We start from the raw sequence: 25,625 nt of genomic DNA, 5'->3' as shown, positions 1-25,625 counted from the left end.
AATACATCAATACACCTTCCCAGAGTTTTTTTTTTTCTTGAACACAGTATGTTTCATGGTCTAGGCTAGGAAATGAATTTTATGACAAAGTAAAGTCTTAAAGAATCTAGACTGTTCAATGTCCCAAATAAAATAGTCTTTAATCACATAAATAGTTCTCAAGGAAAGTAAAACATAGAAAGAAAAAAATCCAAAATAATTTAAGAGGTCAATCAACAGCATGCCAAATTCAACTGACTATTTAGTTCTCATTTAGATATTTTAATCTAATCTTCATCAAAATATCATCATACTTTAAGTCTCTCTCTCTTAAAAATGTGAATATGAAATGCATATTTCAGTAACATGTTTCTCTAAAATTAACAGTAACTATTAAGAATGTCTATGCTTAATATACAACACATATAAAAATGATGTAGTATATGACCCTCTGCTATTCCTGCCTGAAAGTGCTCCTTATGTAGCTTGCCAATTCCGTTTCAACCTATTTCAACATGTATGTGTAAAGAATGTGCAAAACATCTTTAACAAGGCCTACTGAGAGAAATCCTATGTACATTTACTCAGAAATAGGACATTTTTGTCCAGTCATCTTTCCCCCGGAAATATAAACAGAATTTGTTCATAAGAAATCATATAAAATAAAGCTAGCTTAATCTGTTTCAGGAATAATTAGAAACCAAAAAACATATTCATTCATTTCAGACTTGGCCTTAGAACATGCAGTTTCTCTGCTATAGAAAAGTCACACAATATCTTGTTCTACTGCTTGAAATGGAAATCCACCTGTAATTTTACTTATTCTCTTGGGATCCAGTTATAAAATCATACCACCTTTTAAGTTTCATCTTCACCATCTAGACCAGTGGTTCTCAACCTGTGGGTCGCGACCCCATTTGGGGTCGAACAACCATTTCAAGGGGGTCACCAAACAAAGCAGTCCGCCATTTTTCCCCCCCTTTTCTCTTGAATAGAGTCTAATTCTATTGGCTTTCAAAAGCCAATAGCAATTGTCCAGGCTGTCTCTGCCCTGCTGAGCCCGCCAAAAGTCCCATTCTGCAAACAGTGCTGCACCAGTTGAGTAGTCCTCAGCTTACAACCGGTTGAGTAGTCCTCAACTTACGACCGGTTGGGGATCGTGGCATTAAAAAGGTTGAGAACCACTGATCTAGACTGATTAAGGGTATATTTTCTTTTTACTCTTTCATGATAATTTAGGATATCTAGAAAGTGCCCTGCTCTGCCCACCCCATCATAGTTTTTCAAACTGATACATTTAAACTTTCCCCCATGTAAATTTCTTAACCATCTCACTCCTTCTAAAAAGCTCTAGATTCATTTGAGTGGAACAAAACTCTTGGTGGCTACATGGATATACCCATGTACTTTTCTTGGCAACAACATGGTAGTTTTTTCGAGATTTTCTTTTTATTTCCCAATCGAGACTACAGTACAATATTTGCTAATGGCTCCACTCTGGTTAGCTTTTTCAAAAATCTATTGAGGTCAGCTCACCTGAATGAGCTATTTCTTCAGAGCTGTGATTTAATCATCTTAGTTCTTAATTGTACATCATGAAAAAGAAACAAGACTGGAGTATCTATCAACTTTTACAGCTAAGATATAAACAGCTAAATAAAGCCACAGTGTCCTTGAACAGAGTTGAATGTTCACCTTCAGTCAGGGAGAGGGTTGTCTCTTAAAACAGGGGTCCCCAATCCCCAGTCAGTTGACTGGCACTAGGCTGCAGCATGCCAGAAATCAGCCTGCAGAAACAAGCAAAGCCCCATCCGTGGGAGCCAGGCAGCATGGGAAACCACGCCCCCCCCCTCCGGTCCATAGAAAAACCTCTCTCCATGGAACCGGTCCCTGGTGCCCAAAAGGTTGAAGGCTGCTGCCTTAAAAGATCCACAGAATAGAAATACTGTTTGACAAGTGAAAGGAAAAAGATCTTACTTGATGCTTGCATCATTAGGCAGCCTTATATAGGTTGCTCCCATTAACTAGCCCTAACCCTGACAATGTCAGAAGTTTCCGATGAAAGCTTGGTTTTATTAAAAGTTTTTCCTGAGTGGATTCTCCTGATGATCATGAGTTATTTATTTTGTAATATGAATGTACCCAGGAGTTGTATTTTTACTGATATCACTAATCATTGAGACCTACTCTAAATATTCCTGGATCCAACATTTCAGAAGAGGTTATTCTTCTGGAGCTAAACCATCTGGAATTTCCACACAGTATTCAAAAGAACCTATCATTCTGATCTATGTTCTAACAAGGAACTACCCAAATCCCAATACCCTTGGTGTGATTTTCTACTAAATATCTATTCCAGCACTTACTCAGAATGAGTTCAGCCATACATTTCATATAGACAGCATATTCCCCATATAATGAAACCTTGATGAACAGGGGTGAATGCAGGGGGAGAAGGATGTTCATTAAATTTCAATTTGCATCAATTTACATCGTTTACCTAATTATATAATTAGTGTAAACGACAGCATCCTCAATTATGGACAACCCCTCAGTGAAATCCAAACAGAAAAATCTGTCCATTGTATCCAAAGTCCACTAAACTGAGGGTTTACCATGCTAAATAAACACTCTGAATGCAATTAAACACATTTGTTCACAGGCTCAGTTAAACATGGATTTGCATGATGGGAATAAGCCAGACATAGTCCATGCTTGTCCTGCCCATTTTCCCTCCTATACAGTTTGGAGAAAGCTTTTAGAAATCTTTGCTTAAATACAGTTGTTTCTAAAACTCAACTCTTATGCTTGAGAACCTCTCCTTTTAGCTTCACAGAAGGAAAAAATGTAAACTAGCCTTATTAGAGTTCACTGCTGTTTGTGGTAAACCTGGTTTAATCAACATTAAATCATAGGGAATATCTGAGTGATTTACTGTGTTATTAACAAGTCAGCACTGGTTGGATTTGCATATAATACTACAAGTCATGGTTTACAAGTCAAAACCATGTGGCTTAGTACAATAGGTGAATCCAGCTATGCTGTTTTTCAACATCTTAACAATATATTCTGAACTCCTGAGGAAAAGAAAAATCAGAGTGCTAGAGTGGAATAAGCAGGTAAACATACCCTGGTCGTCCTTTATATTAGTAAGATGGCCATCAAAAACTGAAGCTGTATACAAGTAGTGCTCATTTAGTGACTGACTCATTTAACAGCCATTCATCATTGTGGTTTCATTTAACAATCGCTCCACTCAACAACTGAGTCGCCAGTCCCAATTATGGTTAAATGGAAGCTATCTCTATATTTCCTCTGTTTTTTCTTCTACTATTTTCTTTCAAAACAAAACAAAACTAGAAATTTGTTACAAATATGACTCCATAAACAAGGGGGGGGAGTAATGTTTTATATCTTTAATGTAACATACACTGAGGTGCCCTATGCAAGTATAGAAAAGTATAAAATCCAGCTACTCATAATCACATAATGATACAAAAAAGGTCACAAGAATGGAGCATAACCAAAGTATATTAATTTTTGCAGCAATAATTTTTGGCACAATCCTATCAGTGCTTCTTACGATAAAGATAATGGTGGACTGAAAACAATGGAAGCAATCAGTAGATGTATCTCAGTAAAAAGCAAAAGAGGCTACTAGATGCTTCTTATCTTCAGATGTTTACCTCACCTTCACCCTTTACACATTTCTCTAATTCCTTGTGGGATCTATTCAATGATATCCTTTCTCTTGTAAAATGGATTATCACTACTGGATCAAATTCTATTTCTTCCCTGCTATCTTACCAAGCCTGAAGAGATGTCCTCTGGCAGATCTGGATGAGCTGCTGCAGAAAAGAAATCATACAGAGCAATCTAGGACCACTTGTGTAGTGAGGATTTCATAAATTTGAACATCATGTAAAGCCGATTTTATTTAATCATCTGGCAGAATCTTTCATCAACAAATGAGGGTTTGACAACTTAAGAAATCAAACTGCAGAACAAGTTATCTTCCAGAAAAAATGTGTGGCTTTCAATAATAAAGAGGTGAAGTTATTGTAGACATATATCATCAGGAAAGTTTGACTTATACCATTGCTCTCTCCCTAACACACATGAAAGCCAACACAGAGAATTATTTTTACTGATATAAGAAAAAGAGCATCGAAACCAAGGAACAAATAAATGGTATAACAAAAATGAACACAATAGTCCTAAAGAATTTTCTTTCATATCTATTAGAGCAGGAATATCCTGAGGTTGGCTAGAGGCTATGAAAGTATGAGAAAATATCAGGTTTTAATTTTCCAAATTTAATCATAACTCATATCTCCTTAAAGTGCAAGCAAGTTGTTCTTTCACTTTCACACCAGTTTATCCAATGTGTGGCTTTAATGCACTTAATTAGCCAGCCCTCTTACAGGCAAAATCAAAGCATGTCAGCTTACTCATTTCTCTTTGGGAGAAATGAGAAAGAATCCAGATAAGTAGATAAGAAAATATATAATCATTAAACACTTCTCTTCTGTGAAAAAGCCAGTTCACCTGCACAGAGAGTGAAATGTGAGTGTTTTGTTTTGTCAAGCCATCTGTGCATGAAAAGCCTTTGCTTGTCTCAGTGTCAATACACCATCAAGACAAAGGATTTGCCAAGATGGATATACCTGACCTCCCACCCAATTGATTCAAACCCTTATGGAACTCACAACATTTTATCATTTCTTGGCCTGTGCTTTGATCCTTAGAAAACTTCCTCCTGCCGCCATTAAGAAGTTTTTAACTGGCTTCCTGGGAACCAACTATAAGTTGAGTCCTCAGTTTCTTTCATTGGATTGGATGAACTTGGATATATCTACTCTTCCTCTAAAGATGTTTGAGTGGCCTGATCCAGACCCTTATTATAATGTGGGTTGGCTGATCAGTAGGCATAAAGGACTGGAGAATGCAAAATGCTATTCCTGAATGTTACAGTATGTAGACATTCCCAAGTTCAATAAAAGCTATTTATTCTACTTACTAATTTATGTCAAAGTTGATAGAAGAGACAAATGGATGGATGGATGTTGCAGCAACCATCTGAAATGAAGAACTGCTTCTAGACATGGAAGCTCTCCTAATGAACAAGGGCTCTGATTTTCCAGGTTCTTAATCTCCTGCCCATATAGATACAACAATCTATCAAATATAGATAATTACCATTTTCATATGAAAGATGACTTAAAGTGTTAGCACACATATCTCAACCCAGATTGTGGGCACATTGTTTCACACTATTAGGTTCTTGATGATCGTTAAGCTTGATTGGTTTTGATCAGGAGCTTTGTTACTATGCTAGGTAACATCTTGAGTGTACAAGTGCAGTTGGCTGATGAAGCTACCTAGCCTGATAATGAAATATCTGCAGGAAAACAAACAAGCTCACAGAACATCAAAAACCCAACAGATCAACTCAGAGCTATATATATATTCTCTACTATTGCACTGGTTTCTGTTTTCTATAATTCCTGAAAGTTTCGTTTTCCCAATTCAGTCCTTATACTCTTACCTATTTCTCCTGCACCAGAGGACAAGGAAGGAGCATATTATCCAGAAACCTGTTCTCTATTTGTCAAGAATCCTGGAATAAAGGAATGTCTGATTGAACATATAATTTGCAAATGCTGGAGGTTTACCCATGTAATAGGGCTGTATTGCTATTATCCCTCTCATCTTTCCTATTACCTTCTATTGGTATCTTATGATTTATTAGTTTGTTGTCTATATCTTATGATTTACAATTGTATCTTATGATTCATGGTTATGATTTATCACTTTGTTGTTTGTATGTGCACTGAAAGCTTATATATATATATATATATATATATATATATATATATATATATATATATATATATATGTTTTCTGAGGTTTTCGCGGGTATTTGTATGTAGGTCTTTGGTTGTTCGGGTTTTCTCCCACGTAAAATTGGAAGTGTCTTGGCGACGTTTCGACGAAGTCCCATTCGTCATCTTCAGGCTGGTGCTTTCAGCTTCGTGCCTCGAGCAGCAATGTGTGGTCTTAGCTGTTTCTTCCTTTTAACTGCCAGTGGGGGTATGAACTGATTGGGTGGGAGCTTGGCTGTGTTCTGATTGGGTGGAGGTGTGTTCTGATTGGTTAGGGGCTTGGCTGTGCTCTGATTGGCTGGGGGGTTGGCTGTGCTCTGATTGGCTGGGGGAGTGTTCTGTTTGGTTGTGCTCAGGTTAGTCTGAGTTGCAGGGATTCAAGATTTTGGGCTGCCCTGCCATTCCTTGGCTTCGCGTTCGTGGTCGTGCTTCCTCTTCATGGAAGGTGTCAGTTTGCTTCATGTATGGATTGGGGGGTTTAAAGTGGCTAATGATGCAGCTGTGGTCTGGCTTCTGGTTTGTGGTCGTGCCTCATAGTCAGTGTGGCTTTGGGTTTGTTTTTTGCGTGGATGTTTGGTGGTGACATCCTGTGTGGTTTTTGTGAGTGTGGGTCTGGTATCATTTTTTGTGTTAGGGAGTCGTTTGTCAATAAGGGCGGGTTTCCAAATGGCTGGTAGGCGGGAGGTATCATCTCGCTTGTTCATGCTGTGTGGGCGTTTTTCTATCTCGATGGCTTCTCTGATTATTCTGTTATTAAAATGTTCACTTTTGGCAATGGTTCTGGTATTTTTAAAGTCAATTTCATGTCCTGTGGCTTTAAGGTGTTGGACCAGGGAAGATGTTGGTTCCTCTTTTTTGACTGAGTTCTTATGTTCTTCAATGCGTGCACTTATTCTTCTGTTGGTTTGTCCGATGTATGTGGTGGGACAAGTGGTGCATGGGATTTCGTATACTCCTTGATTTTCTAATTCAATTTTATCTTTGGGGTTTCTAAGGATGGTGGATATTTTTCTGTTTGTGCAGAATGCTGTTTTGATGTTGTGTTTATGGAGGATCTTACTGATTCTGTCTGTGATGCCTTTTATGTATGGGAGGATGGCTTTGCCGTTTTCTTGTTCTTTGTCTTGGATTTTAGTGGGGGTTTCTTTTTGGATTAGGTTTGTAATCTTATTTCTATGGAATCCATTGGATGTTAGTACATTGGTGAGAGTGTGTAGTTCGGGTTTTAGGTGTTGTTCGTCAGCTAAGCGTTTTGTTCTGGAGATGAGTGTCTTGGCTACAGAGTTGATCTGTGCTGGGTGGTGGTGTGAGAGAGCGTGCAGATAGCGGTTTGTGTGTGTTTTCTTCTGGTAGATGGTGTGTCCTAGGGAGCCATTGGATTTCTTGTAGACTAAGACATCCAGGAAGGGAAGTTGGTTGTTAGCTTCTGTTTCCATGGTGAACTGTATTTTGGGGTGTAGGCTGTTGAGGTGTGTGAGGAAGTTGTCCAGTTTTTCTTTCCCATGTGGCCAGATTATGAAGGTGTCGTCTACGTATCTGAGCCAGAGTTTGGGTTTGTGATCAGATTTTTCTAGAGCTTGGGTTTCAAAGTGTTCCATGTAGAGGTTGGCAATGACAGGTGAGAGGGGTGATCCCATGGGTGCTCCTTCTGTTTGTTTGTATTTTTGTCCATTATAGATGAAGTATGTGTTGGATAGGCAGTGGTTGGTCAGATCTAAGATGTGTTTGGGGGGGTTATATTTGTTTTGAATAGCTGTCAAGGCTTCTTTGATAGGCACTTGGGTGAAGAGGGATATGACATCGAAGCTCACTAGTAGGTCGCTGGGCTGTAAGTTTTGTTTCTTTATGATCTCTATAAACTGGAATGAGTTTTTTACGTGTGAGGTGATGGATTCTGCATAGGGCTGTAGTTGTTTGGCGAGAAATTTGGCTAGGTTTTGTAGAGGTGAGCCTATGGAGCTGACTATAGGTCTGAGTGGGGTTCCTTCCTTGTGTATCTTGGGGAGACCATAGAGTTTGGGGCATCTGGATGATTTCTCTCTGGGAATGATTCTTTGCTGGATCTCTTCGCTAATGGGGGAGGCTTTTATTTTGGATCTGGTGGTTTTTTCCAGGTAGGTGGTGGGATCTGTATTTAGGGGTTTGTATGTGGAGTCTTGGAGTAGGTTGGTTAATTTGGTTTGGTAGTCAGATGTGTTCATAACCACCGTGGCGTTGCCCTTGTCTGCTGGTAGGATTATTATGCTGGTGTCTTCTTTAAGGTTACGTAGTGCTGTCTGTTCCTCTTTGGGTAAGTTGCTTTTGGGTGGCTTGCTGGTGCAGAGGATGTTGGTGATTTCGAGTCTGATTCTGTTGGCGTCGTCGGGGTTGATTTTAGTCAGGCTGGTTTCAACTCCACATATAATGGTTTCAGTGGGGATGTGTTTGGGAGCGACTGCAAAGTTGAATCCTTTGGAAAGGACATTGGTTTCGGCTTTGGTGAGGATCCTATCTGAGATGTTATGCACTGTTTGTTTCATGTGTGGCTGTGAGGGAGGAGGGGTTTGTTTCTGGCGTTCTTGTAGTCTTCGGAGTTTGTTGGTGTGTGTATCTGTCTTGAGGGTGGTCTGTGTTTCGGCTCTCCAGACGGCGAGTTGTTTGGATTTGTCCCAAAGTGCGGGGTGGATCTTGTTGCTGAGTTTGAGGTGGAGTGTGAGGAGATCTTTGTTAATTCGGTCTAGGAGGAATCTTTTTGTGTGAAGTTCATTTCTGATTAGGGCCAATTCTGTTCTTTTCAGGATCCGTTTGGTGGCTGCAGAGTTGGAGTGGAATTTCAGTTGGAAACATGTGGGGATTAGATTTTGATCTCGGCAGTTGCGTAGGAATGCGAGGTCGCATAAAATGGAAGCTCTTTGGACTTCAAGTTTTTCATAGGTCCTGGTCAGATGGTGGATTTCCTCCCCGTAGAGGTTCAATATTTGTTTTCTGAGGTTTTCGCGGGTATTTGTATGTAGGTCTTTGGTTGTTCGGGTTTTCTCCCACGTAAAATTGGAAGTGTCTTGGCGACGTTTCGACGAAGTCCCATTCGTCATCTTCAGGCTGGTGCTTTCAGCTTCGTGCCTCGAGCAGCAATGTGTGGTCTTAGCTGTTTCTTCCTTTTAACTGCCAGTGGGGGTATGAACTGATTGGGTGGGAGCTTGGCTGTGTTCTGATTGGGTGGAGGTGTGTTCTGATTGGTTAGGGGCTTGGCTGTGCTCTGATTGGCTGGGGGGTTGGCTGTGCTCTGATTGGCTGGGGGGTTGGCTGTGCTCTGATTGGCTGGGGGAGTGTTCTGTTTGGTTGTGCTCAGGTTAGTCTGAGTTGCAGAGGGATTCAAGATTTTGGGCTGCCCTGCCATTCCTTGGCTTCACGTTCGTGGTCGTGCTTCCTCTTCATGGAGGGTGTCAGTTTGCTTCATGTATGGATTGGGGGGGTTTAAAGTGGCTAATGATGCAGCTGTGGTCTGGCTTCTGGTTTGTGGTCGTGCCTCATAGTCAGTGTGGCTTTGGGTTTGTTTTTTGCGTGGATGTTTGGTGGTGACCTCCTGTGTGGTTTTTGTGAGTGTGGGTCTGGTATCATTTTTTGTGTTAGGGAGTCGTTTGTCAATGAGGGCGGGTTTCCAAATGGCTGGTAGGCGGGAGGTATCATCTCGCTTGTTCATGCTGTGTGGGCGTTTTCTATCTCGATGGCTTCTCTGATATTCTGTTATTAAAAATGTTCACTTTGCAATGGTTCTGGATTTTTAAAGTCAATTTCATGTCCTGTAGCTTAAGGTGTTGGACCAGGAAGATGTTGGTTCCTCTTTTTTGACTGAGTTCTTATGTTCTTCAATGCGTGCACTTATTCTTCTGTTGGTTTGTCCGATGTATGTGGTGGGACAAGTGGTGCATGGGATTTCGTATACTCCTTGATTTTCTAATTCAATTTTATCTTTGGGGTTTCTAAGGATGGTGGATATTTTTCTGTTTGTGCAGAATGCTGTTTTGATGTTGTGTTTATGGAGGATCTTACTGATTCTGTCTGTGGTGCCTTTTATGTATGGGAGGAGGGCTTTGCCGTTTTCTTGTTCTTTGTCTTGGATTTTAGTGGGGGAAAGAAAAACTGGACAACTTCCTCACACACCTCAACAGCCTACACCCCAAAATACAGTTCACCATGGAAACAGAAGCTAACAACCAACTTCCCTTCCTGGATGTCTTAGTCTACAAGAAATCCAATGGCTCCCTAGGACACACCATCTACCAGAAGAAAACACACACAAACCGCTATCTGCACGCTCTCTCACACCACCACCCAGCACAGATCAACTCTGTAGCCAAGACACTCATCTCCAGAACAAAACGCTTAGCTGACGAACAACACCTAAAGCCCGAACTACACACTCTCACCAATGTACTAACATCCAATGGATTCCATAGAAATAAGATTACAAACCTAATCCAAAAAGAAACCCCCACTAAAAGAACAAAGAACAAGAAAACGGCAAAGCCATCCTCCCATACATAAAAGGCATCACAGACAGAATCAGTAAGATCCTCCATAAACACAACATCAAAACAGCATTCTGCACAAACAGAAAAATATCCACCATCCTTAGAAACCCCAAAGATAAAATTGAATTAGAAAATCAAGGAGTATACGAAATCCCATGCACCACTTGTCCCACCACATACATCGGACAAACCAACAGAAGAATAAGTGCACGCATTGAAGAACATAAGAACTCAGTCAAAAAAGAGGAACCAACATCTTCCCTGGTCCAACACCTTAAAGCTACAGGACATGAAATTGACTTTAAAAATACCAGAACCATTGCCAAAAGTGAACATTTTAATAACAGAATAATCAGAGAAGCCATCGAGATAGAAAAACGCCCACACAGCATGAACAAGCGAGATGATACCTCCCGCCTACCAGCCATTTGGAAACCCGCCCTCATTGACAAACGACTCCCTAACACAAAAAATGATACCAGACCCACACTCACAAAAACCACACAGGATGTCACCACCAAACATCCACGCAAAAAACAAACCCAAAGCCACACTGACTATGAGGCACGACCACAAACCAGAAGCCAGACCACAGCTGCATCATTAGCCACTTTAAACCCCCCCAATCCATACATGAAGCAAACTGACACCCTCCATGAAGAGGAAGCACGACCACGAACACGAAGCCAAGGAATGGCAGGGCAGCCCAAAATCTTGAATCCCTCTGCAACTCAGACTAACCTGAGCACAACCAAACAGAACACTCCCCCAGCCAATCAGAGCACAGCCAACCCCCCAGCCAATCAGAGCACAGCCAACCCCCCAGCCAATCAGAGCACAGCCAAGCCCCTAACCAATCAGAACACACCTCCACCCAATCAGAACACAGCCAAGCTCCCACCCAATCAGTTCATACCCCCACTGGCAGTTAAAAGGAAGAAACAGCTAAGACCACACATTGCTGCTCGAGGCACGAAGCTGAAAGCACCAGCCTGAAGATGACGAATGGGACTTCGTCGAAACGTCGCCAAGACACTTCCAATTTTACGTGGGAGAAAACCCGAACAACCAAAGACCTACATACAAATACCCGCGAAAACCTCAGAAAACAAATATTGAACCTCTACGGGGAGGAAATCCACCATCTGACCAGGACCTATGAAAAACTTGAAGTCCAAAGAGCTTCCATTTTATGCGACCTCGCATTCCTACGCAACTGCCGAGATCAAAATCTAATCCCCACATGTTTCCAACTGAAATTCCACTCCAACTCTGCAGCCACCAAACGGATCCTGAAAAGAACAGAATTGGCCCTAATCAGAAATGAACTTCACACAAAAAGATTCCTCCTAGACCGAATTAACAAAGATCTCCTCACACTCCACCTCAAACTCAGCAACAAGATCCACCCCGCACTTTGGGACAAATCCAAACAACTTGCCGTCTGGAGAGCCGAAACACAGACCACCCTCAAGACAGATACACACACCAACAAACTCCGAAGACTACAAGAACGCCAGAAACAAACCCCTCCTCCCTCACAGCCACACATGAAACAAACAGTGCATAACATCTCAGATAGGATCCTCACCAAAGCCGAAACCAATGTCCTTTCCAAAGGATTCAACTTTGCAGTCGCTCCCAAACACATCCCCACTGAAACCATTATATGTGGAGTTGAAACCAGCCTGACTAAAATCAACCCCGACGACGCCAACAGAATCAGACTCGAAATCACCAACATCCTCTGCACCAGCAAGCCACCCAAAAGCAACTTACCCAAAGAGGAACAGACAGCACTACGTAACCTTAAAGAAGACACCAGCATAATAATCCTACCAGCAGACAAGGGCAACGCCACGGTGGTTATGAACACATCTGACTACCAAACCAAATTAACCAACCTACTCCAAGACTCCACATACAAACCCCTAAATACAGATCCCACCACCTACCTGGAAAAAACCACCAGATCCAAAATAAAAGCCTCCCCCATTAGCGAAGAGATCCAGCAAAGAATCATTCCCAGAGAGAAATCATCCAGATGCCCCAAACTCTATGGTCTCCCCAAGATACACAAGGAAGGAACCCCACTCAGACCTATAGTCAGCTCCATAGGCTCACCTCTACAAAACCTAGCCAAATTTCTCGCCAAACAACTACAGCCCTATGCAGAATCCATTACCTCACACGTAAAAAACTCATTCCAGTTTATAGAGATCATAAAGAAACAAAACTTACAGCCCAGCGACCTACTAGTGAGCTTCGATGTCATATCCCTCTTCACACAAGTGCCTATCAAAGAAGCCTTGACAGCTATCCAAAACAAATATAACCCCCCCAAACACATCTTAGATCTGACCAACCACTGCCTATCCAACACATACTTCATCTATAATGGACAAAAATACAAACAAACAGAAGGAGCACCCATGGGATCACCCCTCTCACCTGTCATTGCCAACCTCTACATGGAACACTTTGAAACCCAAGCTCTAGAAAAATCTGATCACAAACCCAAACTCTGGCTCAGATACGTAGACGACACCTTCATAATCTGGCCACATGGGAAAGAAAAACTGGACAACTTCCTCACACACCTCAACAGCCTACACCCCAAAATACAGTTCACCATGGAAACAGAAGCTAACAACCAACTTCCCTTCCTGGATGTCTTAGTCTACAAGAAATCCAATGGCTCCCTAGGACACACCATCTACCAGAAGAAAACACACACAAACCGCTATCTGCACGCTCTCTCACACCACCACCCAGCACAGATCAACTCTGTAGCCAAGACACTCATCTCCAGAACAAAACGCTTAGCTGACGAACAACACCTAAAACCCGAACTACACACTCTCACCAATGTACTAACATCCAATGGATTCCATAGAAATAAGATTACAAACCTAATCCAAAAAGAAACCCCCACTAAAATCCAAGACAAAGAACAAGAAAACGGCAAAGCCATCCTCCCATACATAAAAGGCATCACAGACAGAATCAGTAAGATCCTCCATAAACACAACATCAAAACAGCATTCTGCACAAACAGAAAAATATCCACCATCCTTAGAAACCCCAAAGATAAAATTGAATTAGAAAATCAAGGAGTATACGAAATCCCATGCACCACTTGTCCCACCACATACATCGGACAAACCAACAGAAGAATAAGTGCACGCATTGAAGAACATAAGAACTCAGTCAAAAAAGAGGAACCAACATCTTCCCTGGTCCAACACCTTAAAGCTACAGGACATGAAATTGACTTTAAAAATACCAGAACCATTGCCAAAAGTGAACATTTTAATAACAGAATAATCAGAGAAGCCATCGAGATAGAAAAACGCCCACACAGCATGAACAAGCGAGATGATACCTCCCGCCTACCAGCCATTTGGAAACCCGCCCTCATTGACAAACGACTCCCTAACACAAAAAATGATACCAGACCCACACTCACAAAAACCACACAGGATGTCACCACCAAACATCCACGCAAAAAACAAACCCAAAGCCACACTGACTATGAGGCACGACCACAAACCAGAAGCCAGACCACAGCTGCATCATTAGCCACTTTAAACCCCCCCAATCCATACATGAAGCAAACTGACACCCTCCATGAAGAGGAAGCACGACCACGAACGCGAAGCCAAGGAATGGCAGGGCAGCCCAAAATCTTGAATCCCTCTGCAACTCAGACTAACCTGAGCACAACCAAACAGAACACTCCCCCAGCCAATCAGAGCACAGCCAACCCCCCAGCCAATCAGAGCACAGCCAACCCCCCAGCCAATCAGAGCACAGCCACGCCCCTAACCAATCAGAACACACCTCCACCCAATCAGAACACAGCCAAGCTCCCACCCAATCAGTTCATACCCCCACTGGCAGTTAAAAGGAAGAAACAGCTAAGACCACACATTGCTGCTCGAGGCACGAAGCTGAAAGCACCAGCCTGAAGATGACGAATGGGACTTCGTCGAAACGTCGCCAAGACACTTCCAATTTTACGTGGGAGAAAACCCGAACAACCAAAGACCTACATATATATATATATATATATATATATATATATATATATATATATATATATATATATATATATATATATATGTACTCTGAGAGCTTATGTTTGTATGTACACTGTAAGTTTATTGTACGTTTGTAATTTGTATGAAAGCTTATGCACTAGAGATAAATTCCTTGTGTGTATCCAATCACACTTGGCTAATAAAGAATTCTATTCTGTTCTGTGCTGTTCTATTCTTTTTACAAACACTTCACTAATGTATATTCTAAGACTTTATGAACATTGACAATCAGAATAGGTTCAGGTTTATTAAAGGTTTAATAGCAACAGAATTTTAAAATACTCAGTGTGATGGCTTTAATATTTCTGTCTTTGAATACTTATTTCTCCTAATAAGAATTATGTTATTTTAAACAGAATTCTTCCAGGCAGTTTAGGTTGATAATCAGCAACAAAACAGTACTGGGGCCTGAAAGATAGCTGGTGGAAGAGTTTTATTGAAGCCTCAATATTCTGTATTTATTTTTTTTTTTAATTTATTGTAGCTTTATTTTCTTCACCATGCAGAGTTTCTTTAGTAGACAGGTAGCGAACTTGTATAATTAATGCAAGTAGTCCTAATTTACAACCATTCATTTAATGACTGTTTGAAGTTACAACAGCACTAAAAAGGAATTTATTACCATTTTTCATATTTTTCAACAGTTGCAGCATACCTGTGGTCATATGATCAAAATCCAGATGCTTGGCAACTGGCATGTATTTATGACAGTTGCAGTATCTTGGGGTCATGTGATCACCTTTTGCGGCTTTCCAACAAGCCAAGTCAGTGGGGAAGCCAAATTCACTTAACTCACTTAATTCATTAAGACAAAAGGAATAGAATATTGGCTTGCACTAAATTTAACTCCAAATACTGAGTAGTGCAGCTCTGAATTGATACATTTTTTTTATGTCTTCAAGTCAGCCTTGACATTTGGAAAGTGCTTAGACCAGTGGTTCTCAACCTTTCTAATGCCACGACCCCATAATACAGTTCCCCATGTTGTGGTGACCCCCAACCACTTATACATCACTGGGTGCCAGGGGCATGGCCAAAGAAAAGGGGAAAAAAATGGCGAACAGCCTTGTTTGGCGACCCCCGTGAAATGGTCGTTCGACCCCAAATGGGGTCCCGATCCACAGGTTGAGAACCACTGGCTTAGACAGTCCCTGCCCTTTTCTTGGAAAGAGTTTTCAGAAGTAGCTTGCCATTGTGTCTTTCCTAGAACTGAGGATGAATGACTGGCACAAGATCTCCAATCTGGCTTTGTGCTGAACACAGCACTAGAACTTAAAAGTTTCTGGTTTTTAGCCTGGTGTCTTAACTGATACACCTCGCTCCCTCCCAATACGTAAGGAGTTTCAAATTAATTCTCTATTAGCATTAGTTTGGTGGTGTGAATAGATGGATTTCCCTCTCAAAGAAAATGAAGAGTACTTCAATGTAAAATCTTTCCAGAGCATTTAAATACCACATTATGTTTGTGGTACAGGAGTTCATGCTAAAATACTTTTGACCAAAGAATAATTTTATATTTTATCTAGGTCATACACATAAAACTGAAGACCCAAATATACATATACATATATTTATGTATAGGTATATGAAATATATACAGGTAGTCCTCAAGTTACAACAGTTCATTTAGTGACTGTTTTTCACAGTTACGACCTTTGCAGCATCCCCATGATGCTTAGCAACTGGTTCATATTTATGACCGTTGCTGTGTCCCAAGGTCATGTGATCCCCTTTTGTGACCCTCTAACAAGTCAATGGAAAGGCCAGATTCACTTAACAACCGGGTTACTAACTTACCAACTGCAGTGATTCACTTAACTGAGGCAAGAAAGGTCATAAAATGGGATAAAACTCACTTAACAAATGTCTCACTTATCAACAGAAATTTTGGGCTCAATTGTGGTTGTAAATCGAGGACTACCTGTGTCTATGAAGTCACTAAGAATTAAACATAAATGCAATGTGTTATGTTTACATTCTCTTATACCAATTCCTGGAATTTATATTTACAGAGAATGATGTTTATACTCTTCCTTTATTAACCACTATTAGCATTACCTATTAATCAGCTATTGGCTGGAGAACATGGCTCTTTTTAGGTGCATTTTGTCAATAATACAGACTCCTAGATAGCAAGTTTTTTTTTTCCTCCCCAGTTTTTCTTTCATCAAAAAGAAATTGTTTCTCCAGAGGGAAGAATGAAGCAAAAAGAAAAGCAGGATTGCTTTATGCTGTTACTAGTGTACAATGGAGATCTCTCCAGTTCCAAAATAAAGCCGCAATTGCTGGTTGCCTGCAGATAATATGGAACAAGAACAGGATTCTAGTGAATAACAAAACAGTACAAAGCAGACCTCTGTTTCTACCCTGCTCATTTTTATAAATGATAGGATTATGTCTTTTTAAAAAACAAAAAATCACTGGAAATATTTCTCAAAAAAAGTCGGTATTTTATAAACGTTTTTTTCTACTACTTTATCCAACTCCTTTATATTCTTATTTTAATACATTCACTTCTTACTTCCATGGATTTATTAGTTTATTTTGCTGCTTTTATTTCTAAAAATTAATTAAGAATGGACTCAGGCTGCATTTCATGTGAATAAAAATAATCAGAATTCTAGACATCACATTATTTGTTTCTCATATTCATTATACTTCTAAATTTATCTTTCTCCCATATTTTTCTTAAGGATTGTTTCTTATATTTAATGAAATTTCATCAGTGGAACCGCTAGCCTTCAGAAGCTTTGGATGTTCCATCAGTGGAGGTTTTTAAGAAAAGATTGGATAGCCATTTGTCTGGAATGGTATAGGGCAGGGGTAGGCAACCTTGTCTCTTTTGTGACTCGTGGACTTCAACTTCCAGAATTCCTGAGTCAGCATGGCTGGTTCAGGAATTCTGGGTATGTAAGTCCACAAGTCATAAAAGAGCCAAGGTTGCCTACCCCTGGTATAGGGTCTCATACTTGAGCAGAGGGTTGAACTGGAAGGCCTCCAAGTTCCCTTCCAAGTTTGTTATGCTGTATTCTGCAAATTTAAGTGAGTTTGTTACTAAAAAATATTCTTTATGACTAGTTCCGTGGGATGATTTCTAAAGTGCAGGAGAAGCAAAGCTGGTGCATATCAGGAAATATTTCAGAAACTTTCTTTTTAAAATAGTTTTCATTAATTGCTAAGATCCTGATACTTATATTTTGAATGGGTTGGTGCCTTTTAACCTTGTACTACTGTTTTTATGTTGTTTAAAACACTTCTGGAAATTGGTTTACAACAAGAGAATTAGAGAAACAGAAACAATATTTTTGTATTTTAAAAGAAATTCAATTGCTGCTATATCCTGATATTTTCCCATTTCTTCAACTATTTCAAAAGTTTTTAATAGCTACATTAAGTTATTTGTATATTCCAGCTCTGTCAATAAACCCAATGTTCTTTAATTAAACCAACACATATTGATTCTTCAGATTTTGAATCTACACATCATGTCGACAATAGTTAACTTTATAACCAATTTGTCTCCATTTTTCTCTCATATTATCTAGATTAATCTAGCATCTTATTTAAATGAATTTAAATATTATGTAGAACCCATAGAGCAAGCCTTCCTCTTAAAACTGTCACTAATTAGTGCCTGACTTTTTTTTAATCTAGCATTCATCCAGCATAATTCTTTTCTGAATTTCTTGGAAATATCATAAATTGAAGCTGAAAGTCCTAATTCAACCGTAGAGAAATAACCCCAAATCAGAAAGTTGTATAAATACCTTCCTAATTTTTAGATGCCCGAAAAATAAATCTAAGTCACAAGTGCAAGATGTGTTTAGACAGACTTACATAAATAATTGTACCAAAAGGAACTATACAGTTTATTTCTCTTTCCTCATTAAAAAGTCCACAATGGAGTTGGACAGTAAAAAATGTAAAAGTTTATTTAAAATACAACGAAGCCACATTCAAATTTGCAGTCCTCTCTCCTGTGCTAATATCCAGGTAATCCTCGACTTAATAGCCATAACTGAGCCTAAAATTTCCATTGCTAAGCAAAGCAGTTAACTACGTTTTGCCCCATTTTATGACCTTTTTGCCACAGTTGTTAAGCAAATCGCTGTTAAATGAATCATGTGAACCATTAAGCAAATCTGGATTGATTTCCTCATTAACTTGCTTGTCGGAAGCCAGCTTGGAAGTTTACAAATAGTGATCACGTGACCCCCTTGGCATAGTGCAACTAACACTTGCCGGTTGCCAAGTGTCTGAATTTTGATCACATGACCATGGGGACGCTGCAATGGTCATAAGAATGAGAAAAGAAGAGGAACAGAACAAATGTGACAATACCTCAACCTGCATGTGATTGGTTTGTTCTTTTTCTGCCCCTTTCAACAACCATTCCTCCAGTTTTGCAAGAACTCCAGTTGTGCTTCCTTCTATGCCCTCCTGTCCGCTTGGAACCTGTGCCTTTTATTCCAGTCCAGGGATAGGCAACTTTGGCTCTTTTATGACTCATGGACTTCAAGTCCCAGAATTGGGAGGTATGCTGGCTCAGGATACCCCTATTCCAGTCCTATGCCTTTCGTTCCTCTAAATGAGGGGTGAGGAACCATAGCCCTTTTATGACTTGTGGACTTCAACTCCTAGAATTCCTGAACAAGCCATGCTCTGGATCCCCACCCCTGCTCTAAATGATCGTCATCTGGCACCATTTAGTTTAGGGATAGGTAATCTTGTCAACCAGATGTTTTCAACTTCAGTTCCCAGTCAGCACTTGTTGGCCAGCTGCAATATTTCAGGTTTCTTACCCTTGGATTAACCCCTGAATTGCATCATGGTCACATTTCAGATTCCCCACAACTGACCGATGCCCTCACTCTATCAACTGACATTTTGAACTGTACACAGTGATGCTACCTATTGATTTTTCTATAGGGAGAGGGGTATTTTCAGCATATTGTGTTAAATTTGTTTCTTGCCCCCCCAAAAAACCTCCCTGCAATTGAAAGTTTACTAATACACAAGAAAGATATCTGTACCCTCCTTCAATACTATGTAAGAATAGTATTTACTATGAAAGAGTAAATACCCTTGAAAACTGTTACCATTATCAATAGATTCCCACAGGCTCTTTAAACACTACTGTTTCATTTTTATCCTACACTTTTTTGACAACTCAAGGCAGGAGTTTCCTCTAATTTTATCCTCACAGCAACAACCTGGTGAAGTAGAACGGGCAGAAAGAGAATAACTGGCCCAAGCACAAGGAGTTCTGCGGTTTAGTGGCAATCTGACTCTGACTAGCGGCTTGTTATGATCTATCCTGCTTTGAATAGTGTTTTAGTAGTAGGAAATGGCAGATGTAAATATGTACACTTCTATCCATGCAAGCGGGAGTTTCTTCATCCCAATGTGTCAAAAAACTAGTCTCTACCTACACAATCCTGTGAGTGTTTATTCACAACTCAACCCATAAACTCCAAGGTGCAACCTAAGAAAATTTGCACTTGCTTCTTCTCCCTCCCTCTTAACAGGTTAACAGATGTCTCAAGCTCCATATTTTGGTTCTTTCTTGCAGACTTGCAAACCAGCAAACAATAAACCCTGGTCTTTATTACAATCATTTCATAAAAATAAAACAAAAATTCACCTCCTTTTGTTTTTTTAAAAAATGAACTTCTACTATAAAATGATACAAGAACGCCTATGCAAAATCCAATAAGGGCCTGGGAGGGGAGGAGGGTCCTCAGCTGTTTTTGAATCAGTTTTGCTTTCTCTCAAAAGAAAAGCTCTTTATGATTCAATATTTAAAAACTGATTCTTTTATTTTGTTCTTAACTGTTTCTTTATTCTAGGAGGAAATTGTTCAGGTAGCTTAGGTAATAGGAAACCTATTTTGCTTTAAAAAGAATAGTAGCCAATCCAACTGAACAAAATGTTACACTCATAAACATAGCTATCTCTATGCAAAATTAAAAACACTGGTTTATTCTTAATGCATATTACTAAATTAGATGTTGTGACAAGCACTGCATTCATTTTTTGTCCAAGTAATACATTGTCCTACACTTTTCAAAGCATAATTATTACATTTAACTTGTAGGGTGGCAATTGCTTCAACCCAGCACCTGCCATAGTCCGCCACATAATTACATACCACTGACCTTTCTATAAAAGCATCGTGGAAATGTTACTAGAAAACCCAATTGCTTTTATACAAACAGTGAACTGTAGCTATGGCAATTCCCCCTCCCTTTTCTTTAAAAAAAATGTGTTTATGTAAAGGAGGAGCTAACTAATTGCACTTACTATAATTTTCCAAATCTTGAACTGTTTCACAACATTTGCAACAAGTTTCTGCCATCTCAAGACAAAATGCAGGTCACAGTGTGTACACAGATGAACATAGAATTGAAAATATTCCCTGAAGTCATAATGGTGGGGTTATTCAGGATGTCATTTAAAAGCCATTTATCAACAATGTCATTCCCTTTTAGCCAGAATCCTACTATATAAATTCAACTGGGGAAAAAGGTCCATTAATTGAAATTGTGAAATGTCACTATACTAGTTTTGTAAACATAAACTGAAGTAGCTAATATGGTGAGGGAAAAAAAAAACCCTAAGCACTATTTGCAAGTATTGAGTAGAACAGGATAATACTTGCAAGACTGTCTGAATGATAGTGGGCACTTAGCAAGCCAGAAGATCAACCCACATCTCAACTGAGACTCTAGTTCTAACACACTAAGAGATTTAGAGCAGGCTTCATCACATCAGTCAGACTACAACTCCCATAATTCTCAGTCCAGACAGAATTACTGACCAGACTTATCTTGGAATGAGAGGAACTGTAGTTCAACCTACCAGGGTTATATTTCTCCTCAGTCACCTTTTTCATTCTACAAGTGCTAACATTGTCCTGACCTCACTCATCTCTGAAGCTACAAGCCCTTCTTAGCCTTAGTTTTTTGCTCTGTAAAATGGGAGCAAAATATTAGACTCAGTGTGCTCATTACAAAAGTACTTCATCTTAGCATATGCTATGGAAATTACAGTCAGAATCAATTTGGTCCACGGGATTCAAAATGGATTAGCACAATTAAATCTAAATTTCTTACACCATACAAGGAAGTCATGCATGGATAATAATAGTTTCATCCCAGTGCTTTTATTTGAGGGCTTGGTAATACCTCTGCTTAAGATTACTATTTCAAGTTGAGTGACCAAGTCTTACAGCTGTCGTACAAACATGCTATTTTTAAAGGTGCAAAAAGAATGTGTCTCCAGCATTTCTAGTTTGACACAGGGCAAGGAATCCAATGAGCAACCTCCAAACTTTCAAGGAAATAAAGCTACAGTTAAGTGCAAAGAGAAGTACATGGTAAGATGGGTGGCCAACAAATTTGATAGATCAATAAATAAATGAAGAGAAGAAGAGTGGATGATACACTGAAGATGGTTGGGGTTTTGGGGGGGGAATCAAGATGGCATTGTTAGTATACAGGTAGTCCTCAACTTATGACAATTGAGCCCAGAATTTATGTTGCTAAGTGAGAAATTAGTTAAGTGAGTTTTGCCCCATTTTACAACTTTTCTTGGCACATTTGTTAAGTGAATCACTGCAGTTGTTAAATTAGTAACACGGTTGCTGAGAGACTTCCGGCTTTGCACAGTAGTGACCGGTCATGGGCTTGTGGATTCTCTGCACCCCCACAGCTAATTTTGCCCTGCCTGGGGATCCTAAATGGGTCTAATTTGCCCCAGAGAGGTGACGAAGAAAGAAGGGTGCTCCAGCAATTCTGGAATGGTGGTGGCCGTTCCGTTCGACTTCGGGAAAGCCTTCAAATCCAACAGGAGAAAGGCTGGCCATATTGCATCAACCAACCCAAGCAACTAGCAACCGAAGCACTAACCACCACAACTGTGCTTGAAACTGGGTGAGGAATTTGATCTTCTCTTTTCTATTCAACATTTAATTTCCTGGAAAAGATCCCCAAGAAACAAAATACCTCCGAAAGGGAAGGAGGGGGATTTCCGCCCCACCCTTATACTAACAGAAGTGGCGAATTAATATTTTTATGGAGGATCAAAATATATGGAAGTGAAAAATAAATAGTTGCTGACACATAGTGGTGGATGAAAACTATGACAGCTATGACTTTAATATAAGAGATGGCAAAACCTGGGAAAAGCTAATCCGTGTTTGTGACCTTCAAAGTTTTAACAACAAAGAACAGCTGTGACCAAAAAAAAAGAACAATAATCTGGGTTGTAGACAAAGAGATAATTATAAATATCAGGGGAAAAAAATCTTTTTTGAACTATTTGGATTACAAATATCTATTTAATTGGGACTCTAAAGCTATTTGCAGAGAAAAGAAAGGAAGAGAAAATTCTTGGCCATCATGGATCAGAGACATGTAGAAAGAACATATCAAGAAAACATAAATATTTCACAGGAGGAGATATATAGTATAGTGCAACTAATTCAAACAACAATGACTTTAAACCACAAAGAAATCCAAAATAACTTTGAAAATATAACTCTACAACAAAAAAATTTCCAGAAAACAACAACAGAGAAGGAGCAGATAAAACAGATAAATGGATATAGAATTGAGAATAGAGACTTAAAGATGGAACTTAACAAAACAAGGAAACATGATTTAATCCTAGTGGAAAAAAATTCACAAGAATTGGAAAAAACAACTTATCCGTTAAGACTACAAAATAAATCTGAAGACAAGAAAACAGATTGGATAAAATGGACTGTAGAGATGTCAGGAACATTAGAGAGAAAGGAAATGATAAGAGAAGCGGAGAGAAAGAAAAGGAAAAAGATTTTCAACAAACATGGAAAAGCAGAAGCCCTGTACAAAGACACTTCACCTGATTTACTTTTTATATCTACAGTAACATTTATGAACACACAGAAAAACTTTTTGATTTAGCGAAATACATTGATTAAGAAAGATATTGGCCAAAGGAAAAATACTAAAGTGGAAACCAAGAAAATAGATGATGGGACTTACCAGAGAGAATACTTTAAAAAGAAACATTTGTTTGAATATAGTTAAAGAAATAGAAACGTTTTGGAATATATATGTTATTCTAAGAGGGATGAATTCCCTAAATAATATAGTATGCTTTTTCTCCTTTTTTGTTCTCTTTCTTGATATGAGTAATATAAAAAAGTTGAAATGACTTAGGTAAAGGAAATGTTTTAGATACTTAAATGTGATTGAATTTAAGAAAATTATAATGGATAAAAATGTTTTGAATAAAAGTTAAAGGATTAGATGACTAGATGTATTAAATGGAATATTTAAAGACTAAACATATTTTTAATTATGGTTAAAAAGAATAAGAAATTTAGGAAATAAATATATATCAACTTAGGAGGGATATATATTTTAAGTAGTATGTTATTTTTTATGTTTCTTTACTATTGCTCTTTTTTTCATTGTTCTATCTATTCCTTAAGAAACGTAAAAGTGTGAGATGGTTCATATGGAAAAATAGTGTTACATTTTTAAATGTAATTAATTTTTGAGAAAATTTTAACCAGTAAGAATATCTAGAATTTGGTGGGAGAAACAAATTAAAATAAGGACTGTAACAGGATCTATGATAAGGCAATCAGAATGATTGGATAGAAAAGAAATATTATATTGATGTGACTATTATTTTTAGGAATATTGGGAAAAAATATATATTGGGAAATTAAAAATTAAATATTGGGAAAAGAAGAAATCAACTAAAACCATTATGTGGATTATGGATTATAGAAATCAATTGTTAACAACTGTTTTACAAATGTAACCCAGACAACACACTGTTCACCAATTATTGTGATTTATGTTTTTTAAAAAATCAATAAAATATATTACAAAAAATAAATAAATTAGTAACACGGTTGCTAAGTGAATCTAGCTTCCCCATTGACTTTGCTGGTCAGAAGGTCGCAAAAAGTGATCACGTGACCCCAGGACATGGCAACCGTCATAAATATGAACCAGCTGTCAAGCATCTGAATGTAAGTCACATGGCCATGAGGATGATGCCATAAGTGTGAAAAATGATCATAAGTCACTTTCTTCAGTTGTAACTTTGAACAGTCACTAAACAAACTGTTGTAAGTCAAGGACTATATGCCTATGATCACATTATTAATGGGTCTGGAAAAGTAACAAATCCACTGGGGAAAGATTGTGTAGTTTTGTATATCCTGGAGCTACCCTCTTTGTCTTGATAGCTTCTCTCCCTGTCTTCTTTATCTCCCAATATTGTACAGATGTTCATTCTGCCTACAGCTGGAACACAAGCTGGAACATCTTACACTTCTGCTCCAATACAGAAATCACTCTCCAGTAACTTAAGGGACAACTATTCAAACATTTGGTGTTAATTCAGAATTGCTGTCCTACCCTGCTCTATCTTTTTATAGTCTTTCTGATTAACTTCCAACACAGCTGTACTTGAGAAAGATTTGCAGTGATAAAGCTAGACCCCGAAGCGAACAGTTTTCCACCAGCAGGATTCTTGCTTTGTTCCTCCTCCCAGCTCCTCATCTCTCGCAGGCACTTACCACCAAAGAGGAATTGTTTTGCCTAGTCTTTGTGCAGACCATTCTTTTTTTTCCCTTAACTGATGAGCTAAAAGTGGGGACAGGCCAAGGTGAACAGGTTCCTGAAGGAAAATGGTGTGAGTGCCTTTAGCTTCCCAGTGTACATGTTATGGTTAGGATATAAACAAGGAGGTGGAGACATATTATAATCCAAAGCATTATCCTAGCTTCATGGCAAGACACTCATCTACTCACAATGAGTTCCTGAATATTCTGACACAGAGCATCCTGTCATACAGCATCACAGTCTGGTTTGGAAGCATCACTGCTTCAGACAGGAAGGCGGTGCAGAGAGTGGTGAGGGTGGCTGAAAAGATCATTGGCAGTTCCCTCCCTCCCATCCAGGACATAGCACAGAAGCGTTGCTTGAGCAGGGTCTGTAAGATCATCTGGGACACTACACATCATCTTCACGACCTGGGAGGAGGCTTCACGGTATCCGTAGCAGAACATCCAGATTCAGCCATAGTTTCATTCCATACAGCATTAACCTTGTGAACTCTCAAGCTTCCTCCTTCCATTA

General features: G+C 39.2%; 1 protein-coding gene across 8 annotated transcripts in view; it reads right to left on the bottom strand.

Annotated features, from left to right (window-relative positions):
• Positions 1–25,625, bottom strand: part of TEAD1 (TEA domain transcription factor 1) — a 240,900-nt gene that overhangs the window by 179,370 nt on the left and 35,905 nt on the right. The window lies entirely within an intron of this gene.

The sequence above is a fragment of the Crotalus tigris genome, unplaced genomic scaffold (genome assembly GCF_016545835.1).
Source record: "Crotalus tigris isolate CLP2741 ecotype Arizona unplaced genomic scaffold, ASM1654583v1 scf7180000017744.3724543626:3957646, whole genome shotgun sequence".
NCBI lineage: Eukaryota > Metazoa > Chordata > Lepidosauria > Squamata > Viperidae > Crotalus > Crotalus tigris.
The sequence above is the reverse complement of the archived record's forward strand: the minus strand, read 5'-3'. Positions and strand labels throughout refer to the sequence as shown.